The sequence below is a fragment of the Mirounga leonina genome, unplaced genomic scaffold (genome assembly GCF_011800145.1).
Source record: "Mirounga leonina isolate KUSES-001 unplaced genomic scaffold, KU_Mleo_1.0 Mir_176, whole genome shotgun sequence".
NCBI classification, from domain to species: Eukaryota; Metazoa; Chordata; class Mammalia; order Carnivora; family Phocidae; genus Mirounga; species Mirounga leonina.
In genome coordinates, this window is record NW_023270454.1 from 11,153,578 (window position 1) to 11,166,417 (window position 12,840).

Here is a 12,840-nt window from a genome sequence, read left to right on the forward strand (position 1 = left end):
GAGAAGCAGACTCCCTGCCGAGCAGGGAGCCCGATGCGGGACTCGATCCCGGGACTCCAGGATCATGACCTGAGCCCCCCTGAAACCCTTTCAAGACGGGCATGCCTTCTCCGTCCTGAGTAGATGGGCACATGACCCCAGCTGGGCCAATCAGAGTCCTCCTAGGTTTCTGTACCAGAATTATCCAGAAACCAGCCATGTTCCATGCTGACCTGGGGCTCCTGGGGGCTATCTTGGTCACCACAGGGAGAAACTGTGTTTCTGACGTTTATAACCAACATAAGCCTGTGTTGGACAGAGAATATAAAATAACACAGTGGATATTTGTTGGCATTTGTCTTGTTTGTTTACCATACACTGCTTTCAGGGGGCTCTTCATCTAGTGCTGGACAGCAGGATGGGTGCCTCTCCTCTGAGCAGAGAGGATCAGATCCTCCCTCCTTCCTGTCCCACGCCCTGACACCCAGGTGAGAGCATGCAACTTGAGCTTGACCAGTCAGATGCTAAGGCCCAGGCCTCAGAATGTGGGGTGTGAGGCGCCAGGGTGGCTCAGTTGTTTAAGCGTCTGCCTCCGGCTCAGGTCATGATCCCGGGGTCCTGGGATCGAGCCCCTGTTTTTCCCTCTCCCTCTGCCTGCCGCTCCCCCTGCTTGTGATCTCTCTGTCAAATAAATAAATAAAATCTTAAAAAAAAAAAAAAAAAAGAATGTGGTGTGCATGAGGCCCAGAAGCAGAAATGGTTAGGATTCATTTGTGGCCCACATGAGCCTTGGAGGCAGATGTGAAGTGCAGGGGAGGTGGCATTATCTTAGCCAGATCATCCCTGTTAAAGGGCTGTTGGAGGACGTGATATGTAATAAGAAATATAGATTTGGTTTCCATCCCCAGTTTCTGAGACAGAGCTCCTGTAACCCTTGGAATGTCCTAAGTGATGAGAGCAGTAAGAATATTTCTTGATGCAATGTCTGGGTTTTGTCCCTAGTTCTTGAAATAGCTCTAGAGCCAGAGAGGTGAAAGGAGTGTCTTACTATTCATAACAAGCCCCTTTCAACCGCACCTGAGTTTATGTTAATGAGGGGACTCAAGGAAAGCCCACTCTGTGATGAGAAGGTTGGAACTTGCAGCTCCACCCCCTGCCCTGGGAGGTCGGGGGAGAGGGGCTGGAGATTGAGTCGATGGCAAATAGCTAATGATTTAATCAATCGCACCTATGTAATGAGCCTCCACAAAAACCCTGCCTGAAGGGGTTCAGAGAGCTTCTGGGTTGGTGCACGCATAGAAATTCTGGGAGGGTGGAGCACCTGGAGAGGGCATGTGAGTTCTGCACCCCTTCCTCCTACCTTGCCTTATGTACCCCTTCATTGGCAGGTGAATGAAAGTAAATGCTTCCTGAGTTTTGTGAGCCATTCTAGCAAACTAGTGAATCAGAGGAGGGGGTTGGGGTCAATTCCCAATGTATAGCCAGTAGATCAGAGGTACCAGCGACAATCCGGGACCTGTAGTTGGCGTGGGAAGTGGGGACAGTCTGCGGGACTGACCCCTTCACTTGCGGGGTCTGACACTGACTTTAGCTCGATGGTGTCAAAATTGAGGGAGATCATATGACACACACTTGGCATCTGCAGAGAACCAGAGGGCTGTTTGGTGTGGAAAAATCACACATCTGTTGTCAGAGTGTTTTGGGGGGTATTGTGTGAGTAAAAACCTAGCACCCCACGTAGTCGGTCTCAGACAAACCATTTAATTCACAGGGCCTTGCCTCTCACTCTTTGTTTTCTGGAGCTGCCTTGGTTCTGCCTGTTTTCTCCTTTAGGTCTACCTCCTGCCAATTCTGTGAACTCCTTACAGCAACACTGTTTTCTGGTGCTTAGACCAAGAGCCCCAACTGAAAGGAGAGGGGGATGTATAATTCATCTGGGGAGACAGAATCCATCCCTGAGGGTTCAGCAGTATCCTAAAACAGCATGCCATCCAAAACACTCTCCCCTCCCCACATTTCCACATGCCCCTGATAGGCGGGTGGGGCCCCCTCCAGCTGAGAATCACAGGGCCCCCCCGTTTTGAAAGTGGGGTTGTTGCAGTGTCCACCCTGAAGAGATAGAGCAAGGATGAGAAGAGAGAGTGAGGGGAAAGGGCTTGGAGGACTATCATGCTTCTTATAAACTTAAATTCAGGGCAGCTCAAGCCACAACTCACACCTGAATTTTTTTCGTTCCTTTTCTAAAGCAACTAATTTTTTTTCCCCCAGGTGGGTGAGGGGTCAATAGGTCTGGGGCGTGGAGGCGGAGCTTTGACAAGGCGGCTTTTCCAGCCAGGTTTAATCATAAACCCACAATGCTTAACTTAAATGGAGAGCCGGGGTGGGTTGGGGGGGTGACTCAGGCCTGACCTCCGGTGGTGGCCCATGCAGGCTGTGAATTTCTAGTGCAGGCGGGGGGACACAGCCCTGCGCCCTACAGGGCTGCCCAAAGGAGCCAGGGAGCTTCGAGGAGCTGCCAGAAAGTGGGTTTTCTCTCCTGTCAGAGGTTGCTATGGTGATCGAAGCAGGAGGGGACACCCGCTGGTCTGGCCCTACATAGCTCATCTTTATTCCATGTCTTGGTCTGAGCCGGTGTTGGGAGGGAGCTCCTGAGATGGGGGAATGACATCTTGCAGAGACTGGACCCTGGTGTGGGTGAACTGCGCTGGGACAGTGTGTGTGTGTGTGTGTGTGTGGTGGGTTACACTGTTGCATGTGTGCTCTTGGTGTGTGGTGGGGGACGATAGTAAGGGAAGGGGGACGATACCAGGGTTGTGCATGTCGGTGGGATCTTCCTCAAATGCCCCCCCCAAGATCTACAGACCTCAGGGGACAGCCCACCTGCAGGGGCTGCATGCTGCCCCCCAGAAGAACCCTTCATTTCCCACTTCCTGGAAGTCCTCTCTGCTGCCTGGATGACTCCTCCTGGCAGCAAGTCACTGTGAGAATCCAGCCATTTCGTCTAAGAGTCCAAGGCGCCACTGCCTGCCCTTAAGCCTCGGCCCAGTCGGCTGACCTCTGCCTGATTGCAGGCACCCACTTCCCGCATGTCTGCTCAGATGTCCCCTCCACATGGAGACCATCGTACCGAGACACCCTCCTTCATTTTACTCCATAGCTGCTATCACTCACCATACAACTATGATGTTATATGTTATTTGTTTACTTGTTTATGGTGTGTTTCACCCCCTAGAATGTAAGCTCCGCGAGGGCAGTGATGTTCTCTTGCTCATTCCTGTGACCCTAGTACTCAGAACACAGTAGGTGCTCAGTAACCTTGTTGAATGGATGAATGGCCTGTCTGGGACCTCCATGCTCCTCACAAAGACTAAAGCTCTGCTTTCAAGCTCAGCTAAGGGGTTGTTTCCACTCAAAAGTCCTCAAGGATGCCTTGCCCACCAGGTCAGTCTTTGAATTCCCCAGGGACTGGCCTCCATCATGCTCACCGCACATTTGCCTGTTCGACACTCCTCAGGGAGTGTCCTGCCTCCCTGACCAGACGTCTAGCTCCTCAATAGGAAGAGCATTGCTTTCTCTTGCGTCCTGAACGCAAGGCTCTACAAATAGTAGATGCTCAATAAATGCTGAGCATGGTGATGCTGTGAATTATGTGTGAACACATTCCAGCTGGAGTAGTTCTACCTCCAAATCTGCCCAGCAGAAGACCTCCTGCAAGTTCATAGGTAAGACTTTCAAGGTCAGAATGAGTCTGAGCTGGGAAGTGGGGCGGCTTGGGGGGGCTGGCCTCACTTGATGTTTTATCTTTCCTCCATAACCTCATGTCTGAATATGACCAAATCTTGGAGCATACTTCAAACACCACCTCATTCTACAGCCTTCTATGTTCTTTCCAAATGGAACCGATTGCTTCTTCCCCTAACAAAATTTTTTTAGGGCTTTTCTGCACCAACTAGTCTAGGTATTGGCCATTTCTCTCAGCTTGGATCGCATTAGTTAGTTACATTTCTGATGTACCTGTTAGCTGGACAGATGTCTTCAGCATCCCTTCTGTGAGGCCTATCCCAGTGTCATTTCAGTGTTCGGAAGGGACTGTGAATCCGAGCTCCCTGCCCATCACCCCCACCCCCAGGGATGCTCACGTGACCCAGACTTAAACATTTGTTTTAGCCCTTACTCTGGCAAGAGTAACTGGTCCAATAGATGTGTGCACAGCCAGGCAAGTCCAGTCTGAATATTTTCATGGGATTTAAATATAGGCATCTGAAGAAACAAGGTGGCTTTTCAGCCTGGAATTCCAGGATGCATCTTTCTCAGCCTCATGGAGAAAACTCATTTACATTGAGAAGGAATAAGCCTTTAGGAAGGAGAACCAAAAGAGAGGCAGAGATAGAGACAGTCAACATCTTCAGAGCCATTGGATCCAACAGTGCCCAAAGACAGAAACTCCCCACTTCTATGCACTAATACATTCTCTCCTTTGCTTGGGCTAATTTAAGCTGGACTTCTGTCCCCTGTCATCAAGAGGGGCCCAAGCCACCTCTCTGTACTAACTGTGGGATCTGTCCAGGAACAGTCTGATTCCAATTCTTCCCCATACTTCTTATAGCTACTTGTTTGGTATCACCAGTTCAATTTTAACACATATTTTCGGTATAAATAAAGGAATATATAAATGGCCATTTCCTCTCTGACTGAGTACATCACCAGTTCAATTTCAACATACATTTTCGGTAAAAATAAAAGAAATATATAAATGACCGTTTCCTCTCTGAATACATCACCAGTTCAATTTTAACACATATTTTCGGTAAAAATAAAAGAAATACATAAATGGCCATTTCCTCTCTGACTGAATACAGAAATAAAAATACAAAATCCTAGAATCAAGAGGAAGAGGGGAAGAGAAACATTTTCTAGTGGCTACAATGGGCCAAGCACTGTGCAAACATCTAGTTGAACCCTTGAACTGGCCCTGAGATAGGAATAGTATTCTCCCTGCCTGACAGGTCATATACAGGTGAGTGAAGAAACCACCATTTGAGCCCAAGTTTTCCCAACTCCTCCATTGTGGCCACGCCCCCAAATGGCTTCATTTGTAGAAATTAACAGGATACGCGCTTTAGAGTGTTTCAGTGTTTTAAAGCCCAGGTTCTTAGGAATCCCAGGGGCAAATAATGCCATTTAAATAGTCTTATGGCAATGCTTCATTTTCCTATAAAACTGATCTGGGCAGTCGAGGAGGATGAGACCCAAGCAGCTAGACTGAAGTGTCCCCCCCCCGCCCCGCCTAGTTGACACTGGGAAGCCAAACTGCTGCAGCATGAGGGTCTCTCTCCTGGGCTAGAGCCTGCCTTCCAGGGCAGGGTCTGGCAAGTAAGGGAACCCAAGCCTCAGGACAGTTCTGCCGTTCATGACAGCGAAACCCTCCTGGACAAGTCACATGACTTCCTGGAATGTGAGTGACGGGCCTGGCATGGGAGACAGAGCTTATTTCTTTTGACCATGGTGTTGCTGTTGGGGGCCTGGTGGCTCCCAGGCCGGTCCCAGGGGCAGCTGGGATGCCCAGACCTGAGGCTGCCAGCGTGGGAAGATGAGCTGATGGGGGTGAGGCCCAGTCTGGGATCCCAGGAGGTGCAGGGAGGCTCACTGGGCTGGGTTCCTCATTCCCCTGGACTTTCCTGCTCCAGGCACCCCCAGGCAGCCTCCCAGCCAGGGTCCAAGCCCTGCTGCTGGTAGATGGGAATGAGACAGTCATTTTTGATAGACCCAGCCCAGAGTGGGCAACAAAAGAGCCCCTGGCCTGAGAGTCAGCTCCAGGGACCCTGTCCCATCCTGAGCGACCGAGGCGACTCACTTCCCCTCTCAGGGCTTCTGCTTCTCCCCTGCAAAATGTGCAATGTGGGTGCAGTGGTCTCTGCACTTCCTTCCACCTTAACATGCGCAGAGTCTAGACCACAGCAGCTGGTGGGTGGTCACAATGTCCCCGAGCTGCACCCATGAGAGTAGGGGGGCAGAGGAACCCACTTACCCACACTCCCCCTGGGGGTGTCTCCCGGTGAAGCTCAGTTTCCAGCGTCCAGTGCTAATGGTTGTTACCTTCACTTATCATTCAGAGCTTCTGTTTCCATACCTGGAATAGCAAGAACAATCACAATGATTTTGAAATCACCCTGCACACAAAAGTTCACGAGTTTTTCCCCACACACTATGGTCTGGGCTGGAGAGGCCTTCCTGAGATTTCAACCACAGACAAACCGCAAACCAAAGACGTCTCGAGACTCGCCTGGGGTCACACAACTTCATTAGTGGGGTTGTCTGGGCTCAGATTCCTCTTCTGACTCCAAGCTGAGCTTTTACTGTCTAGAATACCTGGAAACCTTGCTTCATCCCACTGGGATATTGTGAGGCAAGATTCTATTAAAAACCCTTGTTCAGACCTTTGCACATTCAAAGTGCTCGGCCCGTGCTGAATAATTGATGGGCTCTGCTCCGGGCTGCTCAGAGCAGATGCACAGGCCTCCTGCCACACACAGGGCTGGGAACGTGGAAACCTTTCCTATCATTTTGTCCAGTGAAAGCAGTTGCCCAGAAAATCACCAAGAAAGAGTTGTGCTCCCTGTTGCTGCCGGGAGAGGCCCCGGCTCCTCGGCTCCTCAGACCTGCAGACCTAATTTACTGCCTCACTGAAAGGAGAGGAGAAAGCGCAGGGCTGCTGCAGGGAGGGGGCTGCTGGGCCGCCAAGGGTCGAGGCCACAGTGTCCCCTCCAAGGCTGCGAGGCCCTGGGAAAGGGCTGCTCTGCTCTGACAGGCAGGGAAAAAGGTGCCTGAGAATCCTCAAGTCCCATGAGGGGGAGGAGTGCGGGGGAAAAGGGGGAAGGGGCCATGGGAAATGCAGAGTTTGAAGCAGGGGCCCTCCTCCAGGGAGAGCCCGAGGAGGCAGAGACGCCTGGGAGGGGGCTGAGGCAGCCCGTTGCCACCCCAGCCCTCCGCTGCATGTGACCACAGCACTTTTCTGGCCAAAGGCCATGGCACTGGGGATTAGGGGGTAGAAAGCGGATACAGAGTGGCCTTTAACGCAATTTGCAGACATCAAAGTGGAATGCAGTTCAGGAGGTTGTTCTGGCTATAAAAGCAGGGAATATTTCACAGCTGACTGAAACTCAGGGTGCCACTTCACAGCTAGGGGCGCTGGGGTGTACATCGTCCCCCTGTGGGGTTCGGCCCACCAAAGCGTCTCCCGACGAGGATGTGTCTCAGCCCCTACACAAGGCAGATTTAGAACTATCCAAATCCACAGGATAATTGGCTTCAACTTCAAATAAGCAGAATCAACAAAGTCCAGCTCAAATGGGAATTTGTTTTGATGATGGGCTTTCTATTTTGCTCTGCATTACAAGTTCCAAAGCCTAATGGTTTAGCAAGGACTTCCTAAGAAGTTTCATGGTGTGCTCTGTGCTTAGGCAAGTCACTTCACCTTCATACTCTGGGTGTGCTGACCTCTCCAGGGATTGAAGGGCCCTTAGAGTTTCCCTGTGTCTGGGCAGGGCCTGTCCGTCCTCAGGAGCTGGGCATGGAGGGCGGGGGTGGTTCTAGCCTGAACTCAGCCTGCCTAGCAATGTCCAGCGATGCCTGCAGCTAACCCAAGGGGCAGGACTGTGCCCACACTGGGGTTTGGAGGGAACAGTTGGCTCAGGCAGAACAGAAAGTGGGATGTGTGACCTTTCTCCCCACTCATGTCAACCTGAGCTGCGCGTAGCTGAGGGTAGGAATCAGTAGCGGGAGAAAGAGATAGAGCAGGTTAGGGATGGGGCAGGGCTGAGTGTTGGGGGACAGGGGTTGACAGCCCAGTCCCACCACTTACTAATTCTACCACCTTGGGTAATTGATTTACTCCTCTCGGCCTCAAGTTCCTCATCCATGAAATGGGGTTCATACTACCTCAAAGCTTTGGAAGGTCCCAATGAGACAGAGTGTACGTGAATTCTTAGTCACGCCTCTAGTAGGACTGTCCCCTCCCGTCCATGACAACACTTGGCTGCGCCTCTCCTTGGCCTATCAAAGGGAGGGCGGAACGGCTGCCAAACCATTCAAGTTAGCTCATGTACATCCGCGTGCTCCAGAATGCTCGGAATATCACTTTCCGGTCAGCTCAGTACTCTGGGTTGCTCCAATTGTCTTTTCTTTTCTTTTCTTTTTCCAATTGTCTTTTCTAACCTGCAACCCTGATCCGACTCCACACTCCTTGAGGGCAAGACCATTGTCTTATCTGTGATACAATGTCTTTTTCTTTCTTTTTTTTTTTTTTATTCATGAGAGACAGAGCGAGAGAGAAAGGCAGAGGGAGAAGCAGGCTCCCAAGGAGCAGGGAGCCCGATGCAGGACTCGATCCCAGGACCCTGGGACCATGACCTGAGCCGAAGGCAGACGCTCAACCGTCTGAGCCACCCAGGCGCCCTGTGATACAATGTCTATGACTGATCTTAAAACCCTTCTGTGTGGTTTCTTTAGGCTAGCCGCAATAAGGGTGCATTCAAATCGGGACTCCCACTCCTGGCCAGCAGCCTCAGGCAGAGGGTCTGCGCTCCAGAGGGGGCTACGGCAGGTGCTTTGGCTGTCTTTCTCTCTGCTTGACACCAGGCATTTGATAATTAACAGAGTAAGTGTTAGAAATGTATTCTCCTTGGTGAAAACAGAGGTATTCAAGATATGTGGGTTGGCCAGAATTACTTGAGACATTCTTGACCTGGAAAGGCAGGGTGAAAGAATCTAGTGAGCCCTCAGGGCAGGGGTGGTCAGGACACCCAGAGAGACAGATGGCTATGACCTCATTGAGTCCACAGAACAAGCTGTATAAATTCTGCTGGGCCTGCCTGCAAATAGTTGTTCAAAAAATGTCTACATAGGGGCACCTGGGTGGCTCAGTCAGTTAAGCGTCTGCCTTCGGCTCAGGTCATGATCCCAGGGTCCTGGGATGAAGCCCCATGTCAGGCTCTGAGCTCAGTGGGGAGCCTGCTTCTCCCTCTCCCTCTGCCTCTCCCCCTGCTTGTGCTCTCTCTCTCTCTCAAATGAATAAATAAATCTTTAAAAAAAAATGTCTACATATGTGGCAGAATGTAGTCTGAGGCTTGCTTTCATCCAACCTGCTAACGAGGTTCACCCTCACCTTCCTCAAAGTTTGCAGTGGTTGCCGTCCAGCAAATAAACAAACAACAATCAGCCAAACCCTAGAGTAATGACGAAACGGGCTTAACTCAGTGTCCCCAGGGCACAGCATATGTCAATGCTCACAGGACTGAGTTGGTGTCACTTTTCACTTTAGGGGGGTGAGGGGAGGGGGACAGTCAGGGCTCCGAGAGTCCTCCCAGGCAAGGATCCTGACCCAGGACGCATCACCCTGAGAGTTCCCTGGCCTCTGGGCCCCAAGTGCCCGGCTCACGCTCAGAGGCTCTGTTGGCTTCCTGGAATGAGGAAATGCTGCTCGGCCTTCAGTAAGCCCCAAAACTATGGCCACAGTGGAGGCCACTGTCTCGGCCCATTATGTACCCGGCAAACCAGCTCTGAGCTGGGCCTTTCCTTCGAGGTCTCAAGGGACAAGCCCTATGAGGAAGTCTTTTGGGACCCATTACTAGCTCCCACAATTAGATCAGATTCTGGGTGTGTTTATGGGGGGTATTTTCTGGCCATATTGGAGAGATTGTCTTGAAGAAATGGTGCTCAGTCTGTACGCCTGATAAGCTGAACCCTGGCCCCTTCCTGGGGCTCTGCAAAGGCTGCTGGGCAGGGGTCCTGGGTTGAGGAGGCCCCTGATGCTGGAGTGCTCGCTACTCCTCTACCCCTTGAGATGAGAGCCCTTCCTCTAGGAGCGGTGCCCACAGGGAGGTGGGGGCTGCCCTATGCGCTCCCTTCTCTAAGGGCTTTTCCTGGGTGGGCGCTGTTGCAGGATCGGAGAGCATTCAGGGGGAAAGCAGATGGTGTGGGGAGTGTAAGCCTCTAACCTCTCCTCTTGCCCACCTTCTTTCTCCTTTTCTTTCCTTTCTCTCCCACACTTCTCCAGAGAGAAACGGGGGTGGGCGGTAGGGTAGCTCTGGGCTTTCACACACCAGGGCAACTGTGCTGACCATGGAGACGCTGACATTTGCAGCCTTCCCAACTCATGTTGGCAACTCGACCCTCTAGGGCAGCCCAAACTCTGCAGGCTGATTGCCAAGTTCCTGGCTAAACCCCTTTCCCACCTCCTGGCTCATCCTCCCTGCTCCCACCCTCTCTGTAGCCCCTCCCTGTGCCTTCGAGGTGGGCCTGAGCACTGCTTCAGAATTTGCCCTTTCCTTCCTTTCTCCTCACCCCAATCCACATCCCAGGGCAATTTGCATATTGAGAGCCATCCAGGCTAATCCTAGGAGATTTCCAATTAGTAAGAACTCCCTCAACCCTATTCTATAAACCAGGGAGCAAACCGTTCAGCTTATCATTCATCTTCCAGCTTTGCAAGTAGCTCAACATCCCTGTTAAGCAAAGAGCCAGTTAGAGCATAGCTGCCAGAGGGGTCTGAAAATTCCAGATGCTCGTGTGGGGGCACTGGAGTTTTCCACTAGCCAAATTTACCTAGAGAAAACCACCCAAGTGTGTGGGGAGCCTAACGAGCAGTTTCTTCCCCCTTGGCCTGGGGCTCTGTGGGTCTCTCTCAGCAGACAGTTAGACATTGCCTTAATTTACTTCCCTGCCAGAGTCCTTTTTTGGAGGGAGGCCAGGCTGGTAGATACGGAAACGGGACTATTCATCTTGTGGAAATCCATGCGTGTATCTGGCAGGACAAGACGGGAACAAGTGCGTGAAAAGTTGGGGGACTTCAGGTGGGCAGGGAGGAGAAGGGGGTGAGGGAGAACCCCTCTCTCCACTTCAGGCAAGCGCCGATGAAGTGAGCCAGGCCGGACTGCAGAGCATTTCAGGCTCCTGATGCAAGAAATGAATTTCTGGGCTCCACAGGGTCCCTCAGGATGGTGAGGGACGGTCCCCAGACACAGGATGAGCCCTGCCACACAGCTCTCAGTTTCTCCAGGTGCAAATGGTGTCTTCCCCCTCTCTGGCCTCTCCCCTCTGATCTCCTAAAGCAGCCTTCATTTGAGAGCACTTAGGAGTCAGGCACGTGAGGCTGATTCTCCCGGCTCTTTTCACTAGCCACCTGCGCCGAACAGAGTTTCTAAGTCTCTTGGAGTCCCATCGGCAAAATGGGGATACAGTGTCCCCTCCGAGGGCCATGGTGAGAATAAAATGACCAGTGGATGCGAAGGGTTCTCAAGCAGTGCCTCCTCGGTAAATGTACTCAGAAAAGAGCTGTCATCTCTATCCACTCTAAGCACAGCTCAGGGCTGCTTTGCCAAACCCCTTAACAACATGCTAGCAGAAACGAGCGGACGCGGTTGGGCTAGAGGCACCATGGTCGCCTTGCGTCTTCCAGGACTTTGCCCAGCACTCTCCCCTCTCCATCCCTTGCCTGGCTGGCAGCAGGACCATCTCTGGGGCATCAGAAGGGAAGCTGCTTTGGGACCCTGGCTCCCTTGGGCACTTAGGGGATTCCCCTGTTGATGGGGACCCAGGTCCCAGGAATGGCTGGGAGTGGATGGCAACTTAATCTGGGAGAACATGCCTGTGGGTTTAAGAGGAGATTGTGGCCCACCAGCCTAGAATCAGCCTCTCTTCCAGACCTTCTCAGGAGGAACCACCCGCCACAGAGAATGAAAACCAGATACAGACAATAAGGGATTATTTTAAAAGCAGAACATCCAACCTGACTTGGTGGAGGGAGACACCTGTGCTCTAGCCAAGGACCATAGACCTTCCTGCCTTCTCTTAGTGACACCTCCCCCCTCCTCCGGGGGCCAGGGGCAGTCTCAAGGCTGACCTGTTCCTTCCCCTGGGGCCCTTTGGGCTGTGCAGTTCCCTCTGATCACACTGGCCTCAGCCCTTCAGAACACCCAGGGCCCAAGTGTCCTGGGTCACTTCTTCTGAGTTAGGGATTGCTTCCTTCGGGCAGGATCTTGGCCGTGGAACGGGCCAGCAAGGAGGTGGGAGATGGAGTCCAGCAGGCTGTCCCACTCCCCATGAGACAAGTGAGCCCCCCCAGGGAAGGTGAGGCAGGACCCTGCTCTCCTACGGGCGGGTTGCGGGGTGTCCACTCCAGGGTGGGATCGGTGCTCTTCAGCCCCGACCAGGCTGTTCTCTGCCAGTGCCTGCTCTGGGGACCTGCGGCCCCCCCCCTGCGGGTGCCTCGGGCCACAGCCGCACCACCCCCAGCGGGGCGCCCAGCCCCGACCCCGACCCCAGTCCTGGGAACGTCCCCTCCCCTGTAGCGAACCTACCTTCCGAGGCGCGCCAAGGCCCTTTCCAAGGGTGTCACCGAGCTCCCCGCCTCCTTCTCCGGACGCGGGCTCCCGGTGCCCGCCGCAGCCTCTGGCCCCGGCCTCGCGGGCTGAGCCGGCTTCTGCCTCCCTTTCTCTCTGCTCCCGTGAATTCTCGGCACTATTCTTTTTTTAAGGGACTTTTTTTTTTTTTTTTTTTTTTTTTTTTTTGCGTTGCGTCAGGGCGGTTGCCTGGCGACGGCGGAGCTATTCGCCGCGAGCGGTTTCAGTCCGATCCCCGCCAGCATCTCATTCAAGCCTCTCCGCCCGCTGCTCGGGGGACCCGGGACCCGCGGGGTCCAGCAGACGCGCAGCCGGGTCCTAAAGCCCCGCTAGTTGCTCCTTCCCGCCAGGACCTGAACCGGAGCCCCCGCCCAGCCGCAAGGAGAAGCAAACCACACGCGTTTGCCAAACCCTGGACGAAGCCAAACCCAAATATCCATATCCATATATATATTTTTTTATT

General features: G+C 52.8%; 1 protein-coding gene across 1 annotated transcript in view; it reads right to left on the reverse strand.

The window, feature by feature from the left end:
- The window catches only part of FAM167A (family with sequence similarity 167 member A), a 42,728-nt gene extending 30,197 nt beyond the window's left edge, over positions 1-12,531 (reverse strand). The window contains exons 1-2 of the mRNA XM_035022674.1: positions 12,336-12,531; positions 6,008-6,109 (exon numbers count right to left, since the gene is read on the reverse strand). The gene's annotated coding sequence lies outside the window, so the exon portion shown is untranslated. The remainder of the gene's footprint in view (positions 1-6,007; positions 6,110-12,335) is intronic.
- Positions 12,532-12,840: the final 309 nt, after the last annotated feature.